This window comes from Hirundo rustica, chromosome 17 (assembly GCF_015227805.2).
Source record: "Hirundo rustica isolate bHirRus1 chromosome 17, bHirRus1.pri.v3, whole genome shotgun sequence".
Lineage (NCBI taxonomy): Eukaryota > Metazoa > Chordata > Aves > Passeriformes > Hirundinidae > Hirundo > Hirundo rustica.
The window spans coordinates 73,461-86,642 of record NC_053466.1 but is presented as its reverse complement, the minus strand read 5'-3'; positions in this window follow the sequence as shown (position 1 = coordinate 86,642).

Genomic DNA, 13,182 nt, shown 5'->3' with positions numbered 1-13,182 from the left:
CCTGGATCCTGCACTGTCTGGAGGGAGCAGATGCCACTGTCCTGTTACGGATCTGCTTCTTTGCCTCTGGGCTCACGGTTTTGGCCTGGACTGGAAACACCACATGAGTTGAAGTGCCTTGTTTGATATTAACACTGTTGGGTCTTGGAATAACTTCTGCCAGACATTTTATCATCTGTGTCCTGATTGCTGGTATTTGCTTCCCTTACACCCAAGCGAGGTGCATGAAGCCTGTACTCCTTTTCTCTCAGCGCATTAGTGTAAAGCCTCGTGAATCTCTATCTAATTTGAGAAAGAACATGAAGCTAGTTTGCAGCTGCCTTGTTGATTTTATATTTCCTCTCATTTCAGTGCCTTGCCATGAAGCTGAGAATTAAATGGCTTAATGAGGCATCTGCTCCAAGCAGGAGTCTCAAGACTGGGACAAAAACAGGCTACATCAGTGTTTGGGTTACTGGTATTTCTTGCCATCATATAAACATGTTTTTAAAATCATTAGGGGTACCTGATTGGGGTAGTGACAGTCAAAGGCAGCTTAGCTGGCAGAGCAGGTAAGTAGGTGTCTTCCAGATGTAGCTGGGTGCTGAAGCTGTGCTGGGAGGTGGCTGGACCTGTGGGGCTGGGCAGCATCCACAGGCACAGGACTGTGGAGGCACAGGACTGTGGAGGCACAGGGGCCCAGCTGACTGCTGCTCGCTACATAACCTGTGATGGATAAGCTGAAATCCTTGAAAAAATGAACTCTGAAAGAAACACGAGTGTGCTCTGTTTTGGGGTGGCAGATAGAAAATGCACTAAAACACCTCCCAGTCTCCTTCTGGAAGAGCGGTGCCCAGAGGGAAAGGAACTCTCTCTGGGAGCAGGAGGCAGGGTCAAGGTCAGACTTGCTCTCAGACACAGAGTTGGCTGTGGGCCTGGGAAGTAGCAGCAGTCCTATGGCATTCTGTACTCATCCCATAAGAACCCCCAAGCTCTGCACAGTCCTGAGCCTGTCTGCTCCTCGGCAAGAGATAAGGCAGAGCCAGCTGAACTGGGGACAGAGAGACTTCTTGGCAAAACAGAGCTGATGGGGCAGGAATCACAGAGCCACAGACTGCTCCAGGGCAGGATGGATCTAAGAAAAATAAAACTTTTTTCTTACTAATGAAATAAGGAATATATCTATATCTATATCTATATCTATATCTATATCTATATCTATATCTATATCTATATCTATTTTTTTTTTTCTTTGTTGTAGGCCAATAACACACATTTTTAAAGATAAGGTGCAGGCACTGTTGCACCCAACTGTCATTAGAGGCCAAATGGACCTTGGCTCACAGCTGTCAGAAATAGGGATGCTTTGGCTTTCTATGTTTAAAACCCACTCACGACAGAGCAGCGATCATCCCACGTGTGAAACACAGCTGGTTCCATTCTGCATTGTGGGTGGTTTTGTACAAAGACCTTTCTGCTGAGGACTTCCAAAACTGGATGTTCCTTGTCACGTTCTACTCTCTTTCTAATGTCTCGGCTGTGGTAACCAGAGATGGAGAGATGTCCCTGCTGCTGCAGAGGTCATGCAGACAAAGAACTTCACAGTCATTCTAGTGATTAAACCTTCATTAAAGTTCACTTCTAACATCTTCAGCCCCTATGTTTTTCAGTAGTTATAATTAACTTTTAAATGAAGACTTATCTCTAATAAGCAACTTTTAGACCACAGTGTTTGCTGGGTCTTTGGCTGAATTGGAATCAAATTGAAGAATATGGATATTTTTATTCTTTGCATTCCCACCTCCTCAGACTTAGCAGGCAGGCTCATCTCAAGTGTAATGTCACCAGTTTCAGGGATTAATTAGACTCGCATTTTGTAGTATAGTTAAAATACTATTAAAAAAAAAAAAAAAAACCACACAAAAAAAACCTCCACATGATATTTTCTGTCCTGCTATAAATCTCTAGTGCTGTGTGAATGAGAGAGACACAAAGACAATTTTGACTGATGGATTGGTGTGTTTTGGCACTTGTTTTTTCTTTTTTTCTTCCCTGTAGATGAAGTTCATTATTAAAATTGGAATTTGCCGTGTTAGAAATCATTCTAAGGCACAACCTTAGCCCCTGCTTTTGATTTTTCCCACATAAACACAATTAGGAGGAGACTGGTGGTGACTGATACTGGGGAGGACTCACCTGTCTTCTGGGCCCTGCAGAAAGTTCCTAATCCCTCCTAGTTGTTACCAGAGACTGATGTAAGTGCTGCCCAGCCTTGGGTGCATTATACAAACACATTTCACCCCTATAAAACACTCAGGATGGAAAGAACAGTGTGCTTGTCCTCTCTCACCTACTCAAACACTCTTGCCTCTGTTTGCGGCATGCTCCAGCTCTTTCTCTGGGGTTTTCTTCCCCCTCTCCTTGGAAAAGGAGAGCTACTAAAGTTAACAGAATTGCTTCCCAAATGTAGGACACTGTAGGATCATTTCCAGCACACTTCAGAGCAGGGGCTTCAGGTGAATTTGTTTGTCTCAAGCACCTTGACATCAGCATCAGGCTGAGAACTTCTGCATTCGGGGCTGGTCCTCCCTTCACCTTCACTTGAGACAGTCCTGTCATAACCTGACCCTCAAATGCTGCTTATACAAATCTGCCTTTGCATAGCTAATGGTTGTTTATTGATTCTAACCTGACCAAAATAAGTCATTGCTTATTAAAACTGCATTGCCTTCCCCTGGCCTTGAATTTATCCTTGAAGTCCTGAATGACTGATATCTTGGCTCATGGTTTTCAAAGTGGCTACAAAGAGTTTTCCCAGTGACCTGACGGAACTGTGCAAGCTGCTTTTGCTGTTTTTTTTGACTCTGAATCTCCCGGTTTCACCGGTGTGAACATGTTACCATGCTTCTCAGACTGCTGTTAACTCCACCAGTCCATGTACTCTCAGTCAAGAGTCATCGTGCTGCAGTTGTGTTCGGAGAGATGGAGGCAGGTACCACATGCCTAACACAGGTACTCACTTCACTTCTATTTTAAACATCTAATTCTACCTTCAACAAGGTTGGTTTTCACCCTTTCCCCTTTGCTCCCCTCAAGCTAAATACCTTACATGTCTTGTTCCTTTTCGTTTTAACATGCTCAGATTATCAATGACCATGTTCAGTGGGTAGGAAAGAATATATATATTCCACTTGTCTTTGCTAGTGCTGGTCAAGTCAATAGGAAGAATTTTTTCTGGTGATAAAGGGAAAGGCCATTTAAAAATAAAGCTGTGACAGCCTGTGCTGCTAGGACACGAATGGAAAGGATGAGTTCATTTTGGAAATGTTACCTCCCCTACTAAAATACTTCACTATTTATTTCTAGTCACAGCAGGTACATTTGTCGCCAGCAAGTCTCAGAGAGCAGGGTGATGTTGATGGCCAAGATGAAGAGCAGTGGAGAGCCTCTAAAGATCAGAACTCAGTTTCCAGCTCTGCCACAAAACCCTGAGCTGATACCTCAGTTTGGAGGAGTCTTGTGTTCAGCAAGCAATGGTCCCAGGCAGGGAACATCTGGCTCAGGGGAACACAGACACTCCCAGGGCTGACCCTGCTGAGTGGGCAGCCAAGACAAGTCTGGGGCTGCAAAGGCTACAGGACACCTGTGGTAGTGCAAAGACCTGAGCTGCTTTACCCTGATAAAGATGTAGCTTGTTCTTCTACTGCCATAAACACAGGTGACAGATGATCTTCTCACAGAGTTTGGGATCCCTTCCTTACCGCTCCTCATAGACATTTCTGTTTTCTCTTCCCCTCCCCATACTTATATTTTTGTGGGGTCAGATGCTAAGTTATGAGAAGAAAATCATGATGTGGCTGGATCAGGGGCAGTGACATCGGGACAAAGCTCCCACAAAGGAGCTGAAACCAGTGTAATGCTGCCTGCTGGCCTTAGGAGAACATCCTGACAGCATCAGGTGAGGAGAGAGAATGGAGTGGGATGTGAAATCCATGCTAGGCATGGCCAAGAGCCAGAGATGGGGCTGACTTGAACTGGGACAAAGTGCTCTGTGGCTGTCTGGGGGGCCATAAAATCAGGAGCCCTCTGCTCTGCTACTTCACTGTGATCTGCCCTCAGGTGTGCTGGAGAACACAGGAGAAAAGGCACAATTCAATCCTGCTCCATATCACTGGAACAGTGATAAAATGCCTGTCAGGAACACTACTCCCAATGTCAGGCTTAGGAGAGCAGCTGGATGCTGCAGTCTGCTGTCATGCTGGGATAGGGACCGATTCCACTCCCTGCTGCACTGGAGAGTTGTTTGCTCAGGCTCTGCAAGGTGGCAATTACTGGAGCTCTGGGCAATTGCTGAGGCAGCTTGCAAAGGTCAAGACAAATTCTCTCGGCCCTGTGTTTGGTTTGCTTGCCACTACCTAGGCTGCCAGGGTTGCCCTGCATCATGAGGGCCTCTGTGTAACTCCCAGGATGATGTCCTGCCTGTGCACGGGAGCTGCATTGCTATTTGACAGGGCAGAGGCTGACACATTTTTTTCAGATGTACAAAACCCAGCTCTTAAAAATCCATACAATCACCCCAAATCTGTACCAAGCTCAAAAAGCAGACTAGAAGAACACCCAGCACAACTGACCAATACTGTTAAGCTCCACTTCTGCTTCCCTGCCTGTGCTCAAGTTCAGCACAATTGTTTCCCACAGCTCCACAACCATTGCTCACATTGGAAGTTGCAGTACCTGGAAGATGCTCAGGATAACTGAAAATAGAAGAAGGTACTTCAGTAAGGGGCCAGCTAAGAGTCCTGGAGCTATCACACGATTAGATGAGACTTGCACCTTAAGCACCTGAAAGTCTCATCAAAGAGAACCTGCTCACAAAGGATTTGCAATTTATGTTGAAATCTCTGAATGTAGCCCTTAAACTTTTTGGGATCAGCCTGATGTGCCCACTCTAAGGATGTCTCAATATGTCACATACCAGCTTTACTCACTGCATTACAATAGCATTCAACAGGATTTAAATTAGCTTCAGCCCTCTAATCGTGTTGCCTCTATAACAGCAGCAAGATAACTCCCAGGCGTTGGTTATGTAGCCTCTGAGGGAAAGAGATTTCAGATGCGTTCAGCAGAAATGCACCGTGTGAGCCATGGTTATAATTTCATTAACAGGATGCTATTCGGCTCCTACTGGGAGTTGGAGGAGATTAGCATTATAATGGGGATCAGGCGCCTTTCCTTGCGTTCACCTCGATCTCCCCCCTGCAGGAGGATGAGCTGTCGGAAGACGTGATCCTCAGACCTCTAGCCCGGTATTCCACACAAAGCTGAGGCTTCTTAGAACATGCTGAGCTCTGCACAGCCCCTGCCTGGGGAGGCAGTGCTGCTGTCGACTGGGGGTTTGGACATTTGCTGCACAATCCTCCAGGATCTGGCATTCCATGCTCCAGCATCCCATGCTCCATCAAGGCTTGTTCCCATCCTCATGAACCTCTGGTAGACTTAAAGTGATGGTCAGGGCAGCTGGGGACTGGTTTCAATGGGACACAGAAGGATGCTGAGCGGGTGGTGAAGGGCCAAGTACCAGCATGATGTGCCTGCCATCCCTCACTTCCTTGGAACTGCCTTTCCCATGGCAGGGGTTTGCTCCTCAAAGTCCAAGGCACATGCCTTGCAGGACAAACCTTTACAAAACGCTCAGGCACGTCAGCTAGATTTGAGCTGCTTACAGAGCCAAGAAGCCTAGAGTGACTGTCCAGGTACTTCCAGCATCCTGGAAACTTCAGGTCACCTCCTCCTTCCTAAGCATGGGGACTGCAGTGTCCAGCTTTGGGATGAACAGGTGGGTATCCATGTGCCGAAAGGTCTGGATGCTTGCCAAGGGAGACTTACAAGTACTGACATTTGACTCCCTGCCTACTCTGCAGACAGGAAAATGCAGCCCCAGCATGTCTGAGCTGCAGTTCCAAGACCCCTGAACACCTCTTGCTCAGATTATTGTGATGTGAACACCGCGTTGAAGACTCAGCATGCATCCTGTGGGAAACCCAAACAGCAGCTGGATGCATTGGCATCACTGACTTTGCACATGGGAAAGAAAGGCATAGCCCCTGCTCAGCAGGAACTGGGACAGCCCAGCCAGGGGGGCCCCTTCCCACAGCCACCGGACTGGCAGTTTCCCACAGCCCAGGGCCCAGCCTTGCCACCAGCCTGAGGATACTGCAGACAGCAGCAGGAAGAATAGGCCTAGATGTCTCCTCCCACACAACTGCACAAAAACTGGCACACACCTGGCACCAGTTTCCACAGGTGCATTTAACCTTTGTAACACAGACAGGCACACACTGCACAACTGCATGCAAAATGGAGACAGGAGCTTTCCAGTAGGTTTCAAGCAGTTCCTGAGCATTTTTAGAGATCACAGCAGTCCAATCCTAGCACAGGCCTTTCACATGTTTACGCACACACAACCCCCATGGGAGCAGCAGGACCCTGGGAGGGGACAGCGGGCCCAGTGCACAAAGCTCTCTGTGCCACTTTTCCCATTGCTTTTTTAACTAGTCCAAGTTTAATCAAGGTTTCTCTGGGATTTCTCCTGGAACTCCACTGTTTCTCCATCACTATGGCCCCATTTCAAGTCCTTTCATGTGCAGGAAGCCCCTAGGCAGTTGGTTTTGCTGAGCAGATTTCTCACCTTATCACTTACTCCCATAGTTCATTTTCCTCAGCTCCTTTTATGCATTTTAGCTCAAAACACAAGATTTCATTCAATCTGTCATTTTCAGGATCAGACCTAGCAGGTTAACCCCAGCTTGGGACTCTCACTGGGAACAATTACCCCAGGAAAGAGCTGGCACAGCCCTACACCAACTGGAACACTAGGGCTGAGATGTCCTCGGAAGCATTTCCTATCTTTCAGCAGTGCTGGACATGAAGTGGCTCTTGAATTGGTCTTTGCTTTTGAGATATTCAACCTTTTTCCCATCTGCCTCCGCTGCTGGTTGCTCTGCACCTGATGGATGGGGTCCCATCACAGCTGATGCCCCAGGTGCTGACCTCTCCAGCCTTCCCCTGCTTGGGAGGTGCTTCTTTCCTCTCCCAAATGAAATAATTTTGAAAGCTAAACTTTAGAAGAAAAGTGATAAAGCTCAATTTTGAAAAATTAAAAAAAAGTGAAATATAAATGTGCTCAGTGTCTCAGAGTTTGTATGCTCTTGCCCTACCTGTGCAACTGGGGCTGGAAGTTCAGGGATCATGATGGAGTTCATCATCTGCTGCTCTGTGGCAGAGGGTATTTTATTACGTCCATAATAAAAGATCAGTTTATGTAACAGCTTTTAATGTATACGATGCACTTTAGTCTGTGATGCAGACACAAAGCTGAGCTGAGGTGTGCTGTGAGTGACAGGAGCTGTGGTAATCTGCTGTTCTTAGGGTACAAGGAGCAAATAAGAGCTTTTCTGTAAAACAGGGAAACTTTTCAGTAAGACCTTTAATAGAGCAGTGAGATTTTGTACTGTATATAACTGGACATCATTGCAAACAGGGATATTTACTGGTAGCTTCAAGCCAGAAGGTCCATGAGCAATTTACTTCCAAAGCACCGTGCTACTGCATGTTCTTGGGAAAACCATTCAGAGGTTTATTTTCTTTTTTCTCTTGTCCTGCCATTCTGCCTGCTGCAGCTTCAGCATCCAAAGCAACATGACACCAGTAGCTGCTTAAGATCCATGGAGTAGAGAGGAGTCATAATTAAGTTCCCATGGTTGCTCCACAAATTGTGCTGTTTATTTCACATGGCTTTGACATACAGAAGCATAAACCTTCCAGTCCAAATGGAGCTTTCATCCCTCACATTCATTAGTCCACAGGAGAGCAAAGTAAGGGAATAATGTTCTTTCCAGGACTTAGTCTCAAATTTCCAGCAGTGAATCCTTCCTCTTCCAAGAAAATCCACTTAACCTTCAAGCTTAGTGGAAACTGCCATGGGAGAGAATAGCTGCAAAGGCAAAATGAGTTTTGCCACCAAGAACAGCTTTCAGCCTTATTAACTGATATTCTTCCTTCACGCTTAAAGCAGGCAGGACTGACCAAGGGTGTGAAACTTTCCTTTGCTTGTAAATTTGCTTTCTAGAAGTTCTAGAAAAAGTTGTGGAGCAAGAAGTCTTACAGGTAATGATTTGTCTGGATTTGAGGCATTGAAATATCTTTGCTTGAGAAATGCAGGGTTTTCCCATTAGGGCATTAGCAGAGAAGCTGAGCAGCACTGGCAGTTGTCCTTAGGCTGTGCTTAGCTCCGCTAAGGGCCACATTAACTTTGTGGGCACTGTATTTCCAATACATGAATTGTTCATAGCAAGAAAAAGCCCCTGAATTTGCAACACTAGCTCCAAAATGTCCCTGGGTTTTGCTGATGTTTCAAAACAGGTTCCATGGTTGCCAAGAGGGCTTTGTAAGCAGCTGGTCTGGGAAAAACACCTGGACATGTAATTTGGTAAGTGTTTAGCTCTGAATCCAGACTTATGGCTCAAACATATATTAAAGGTTGTTTGCCTACTGAAGAAAAAGTTGAATTTGTAAACTCTGGCTCCAAAATCCCATTATATGGGGGAAGCAGCTTGGACTGTATCTGTATGAGTGCAACAATGGCTTTAGGCTAATGGCTGATTTTCCTTACCCTTTGAACTTCTTCATGAAGATCTTAAAGGCAAGAAGATCCAGGTCAGATGAGGAACAGAAGAAATTAAATGTAAAACAAGATTAGGAGAGCCATCAGGAGACTCTTCTTCATCCTCCTGTACCAGATTTTCCCGAGCTGGTCCTGAGAGCCTCTTGATCTAGTGGTAGGGATCCCACAGCCTTTCCAGGCAATTTGGTTAAATATTTTACTATCTTTACAGTTTTCCATAACATTTATCTCACATCTGTTTTAATCTCCTTTCTGCTTCCCATCTTCTTTAATGATTTCTACCCCTTTTCTGGTAACATTTTCCCTAAGAAAGCTGCGTATGGTCAGTTTGAAGTACTTTCCCATAAAATGTCTTCTTGTTGCTCCCTGTTAACACCAAGTAATCCTTGGCTCAGAGAGATTCACAGACTGGAAGGTGAAGGACACCAGAATTTATCCAGAGCTCAAACCCAGGGTCCTCAGCACCCTAAAGAGTTGTTGCCCTCCAAAAAAACTTGAACTCAGTGGAGAGCAGGGTATGGTCAAAAACCATTTAAGAGGGACTTCACAGAACTGGTAGGATATATGTAAGAAGGGCTGGGCAGAGGAAGACTTTGGAGGTAAAGCAGGAACAGCAGAGCAAGGAGCCAAGGTCAGAGGTGTTCTGTTTGCAGGAGGTTCCCACAGCACACAGTGCAGGGGAGGTCTGTAAACGTGTCCCCAAGGGCTCCATGATGGAAATTGCATTGCAGGAGAAGCTTTCCTGACCTTGCTAGCAAAATCCCCCAGTTGTCTGAGCCAGGCCTCTAGATAGGTTGTCAATCAACATGTCACAAGCTGAAAGATGATATATGGCCAGATTTAACTGATGTGCCATTCTGACATTGCTAAAGTGGGTATCTGCCTCTGTAGGGCACACAGTGTGTGTCCATATAACAGATGGCTGGCTTTTGAGGTAGGCCACAAAATTTGGTGTCTTTCTGGCTGACAGAAAGCACAAGGACATATTAAAGCTTTATAAAAAACAGGTCAGAGGGCTTGTGGTTCTCCCTGGCCAAAGGATAGTCTGTAGTGTCTAAGTAGTGTTAAATTAGTACTGTTTTCCGCTGGGAATGGCAATCTAATGATACCTTATAGCTTTAAAAATTGCTAGGTTGTTTTTCTTTTTCTTGGATTTTTCTCAGTAAAGTGACTGTGTTCTACTTCTCGTTAATTAACCTCTGAACTTCTCATCATTGCTTAAACAAGACATCAACATCCTTTCATGGACTGTTACTGAAAAGTGATGGGAACAAGGATAAGACTGCTGCTAGTGAAGAGAAAATTACACTTTGGTTTGCATTAACATGGCAGTTCTGACTGATCCTTCTGCCTGGCTCATTATTACAAGATCCTGATGGAGGTTTTTCTGTATTGGGGACACTGCAGCAAAGCTAAGCTTGCAGAACATGAGCTTCTTTTGTATTGTTTTATAATTCATGGGTGTTAATGCCTTAATCGCTGTTCTGTGAGAAGAACATAATGCAGCAGGGAGGTAGAAGTGGCCAGTGTTGTTCCAGACGGTCTGTGCTGATGTCTGCTCAGTAACAACGTGGCCTGGAGCTGAGTCTGTGGGTGTTGTTGGAGTGCCACCAATGTTCCTGAAGTGCCAAGGGATTCCTGCAGCAGACTGAGATGACATCGTGTTGGGTGCATCATAAAGCTAGAATAAAGAGAAGAAGATGGAAAACAAGACTTGTTTACAGATTTTTCCAAACACTGACAATAATGGGCAGATCAGGGAAATACGAACTTGCAAATCAGCTTTACTAACGTTTCTTGTTTAGCACAGAAGTTTTGTGCTAAAACAGACCATAAGCATCACCACAAATAGCTCTCTGCTCTGGGTGTCCATTTGCTTGTCCTGACTTACAGCTTCTTGCACTTATCTCTATTTTATTGTTATGTGAAGTAATTTTTTGTTAAAATGTGTTGAAATGCTGCTTTAACTGAGTCATTCATTTGCAATAAATGAAGTATTAACAGAATTAACAGAATTAAAACAATTACTCTGTTTCTTCCTTAAATAAATTCTACTCAACAACTCACTAACGAATGGCAGGAAAACTCCATCTACCCTCACACAGTTCTTATGACATGAGCACAGAGTTAAACCTGTGCCATTGAAGCGGGGCATTTTTGTTTACTGAAAAGAAAATAGAGGAAAAAGTATTCACATTTCAGTTTGTTATAACCAGTTCCTTTTTACTGCCCAGGTCTGCTCTCTGTAGCTGTAAAGAGCTGATGGCATCCACACGATCTGCCTCATTATTCTGGGCTTCCACTTTCCCTGGAAGAGCTGCTCTTCGACTACATTCATTATGGTAAAGTGAACTTAGTGTGATTATTCATGTGCTTAAATTTGAGTACATATACTACATATATACAAATACAGGGCTTAGAGCCTCTCTGATATTTCTTTGGGCCTTGATCATCAAGCTGTGTTTTATTAAAGGAGGAAGACTCATGCAGTAAAATTAAACTACTAAAGATTTTCTCTGGGCTCTTTGCATCTGACATGGGTGTGGACTCTTTTGGTCTTGTAATTTATGGCAGAAATCTGCCATCTTGTCTCTTGTAAGTGCTTGCTAAAAAAGTTTATAAATATGTCGGGAATTACTTTCAACAGAGTATGGACAAAGCACCTACTCATCCAGTGAAAGTAATCATTCACATTGCAGGTTCTCGTGGTGCAACTCAGATTGATGTGCTCACACAGCACAGGTGATAATAACTAATACCTCAGCAGCCAGGGAAACAGCGCATTGAGATCTACAGAGGTCGGGAAATTCAGTGACATTTGGCCCCCTAAAAACTCTGAGGCTTTTGTGGGGTGAGAAACAACTGTGGAAAAAATATTCTCTGTCAATATACAAGTTTAGCACATTCTGCATTTGGTGAAAATGAGTATGCTCTTACATTTAGTGCCACAGGAAGGAATCTAAAAAGATTAAAGCACATTTGACATGGACCAACATCTTCCATTTGGTCTGCTGTCAATTTGCTTAAAACACCTTCTCTGACAGAAACTGTGAAGATTTTTGTCCCTGATGTGCTGCTGGGAGAGGATGACCTAGGAAGGGAATATAAAATCATAGCAAGTGCCCTAAAATCTTGACCTCTTGAAATTAAGAGCAAAACTTTTAGCTGGAGTAGGCTCAAACCTTTATCTTTGTTCATCAGCTCAACGGCTGCCCATGATGGACGCTCATTCTTTATTGCTCACTTTTGAAAAACGGGAGGAAAGGTCAGTGTGGATTGTGCAGCATCTTTCAGGACTGCAACGAAGGCAGCTGGGGTAACCCCCCTGCTACAGCCTGATGTAGCCAGCACAGGAGAGGGAGAACTGTGGATGTGGGATAGGGCCAAGCCCTGGAGCTCCAGGCTGCCCAGCACAAGGGCCTGTCTGCCAGACAAACTATGCCCTGCAGAGGGGCAGTGTGCTGAGTCTGTGCTGAGCAGTTCTCAGAGGACCCAAAATCCCTGGAAAGCATTTTAAGGTGCTGCTGAAGCCTTTGTCAGTGATAAACTCTAGCCCATGACATGTCAGTGAACTTGTGCTGTCAGTTTTCATCCTGCCAAGACTGCCAGCACAGAAACTGCTCATCCCGAGGGGAGGGCTGCAAGTTTGTCCCAAACTCGGGGATTCTGACACATCGCTGCGCACTCCTCCCAGTCCTGCCCGGCTGTGCTCCCTCTGCCTTCCTCCCGAGGATGGCTCTGATCTGCCCACAGTCATGTCAACTGTCAAAAGAAATTATTCCTAATAAGAAGACATTCCAGAGCTGCTTATCAGGAAACTACTACGTGTGGTGTTGCCAAGCAATCTCAGACGGGGTTGACTGCCTGGAAGAATGCTTCTTTGTTGGAAAACTCGGAAAAAGTTGAGGGGTGGTCAGTGGCTGCTGCTTTCTGTTCAGAGCAGAACAAATAACAGCCCTAGTTAGGGCCTATGGGCTAGTGTGACGGTTATTGAAAGTGAGAAAGAGCTGTCCTTCGAGAGCAGCAGCAGCTGCGGGATGGAAGGGAGGAGGCAGCAGATGATGCACAGCTTGGAGCGAGTCCTGCACGCTGGAGGGGGATGTACAGAAAAGTGGCCGTGAACGTCCTTCCACGGTGAATTTAAATGGTTGTTGGAAATGATACCAAGTTCAACATTTTAAATATAATTTTAGTCAAGTGTTTTGTTCGCCTTTGCCCAGGGGGAAAGAAATGGAAGTTTCTTTTCAAAGGACTGTTTCACCAGTCAAGGCCTGATGACCTTAACATTTCAACAAGACTGGGAATAGCACAGAAGATGCACAAAAGATAATGACCATTAACGAACATCCACTCCAAACATCATCCCTGGCATGGACAAAGACACCTGTTCTGGGAAAAAAGAGATAAGAGAAGAAAGAAGGAGAGATTGAAGGCAAAGGCATCAATAACCAGTAGGAAACCAGTTAGTAAGAACTGTGTAACTTGGGACCAATGAACACTGAACCAATTAATTTCTCTGG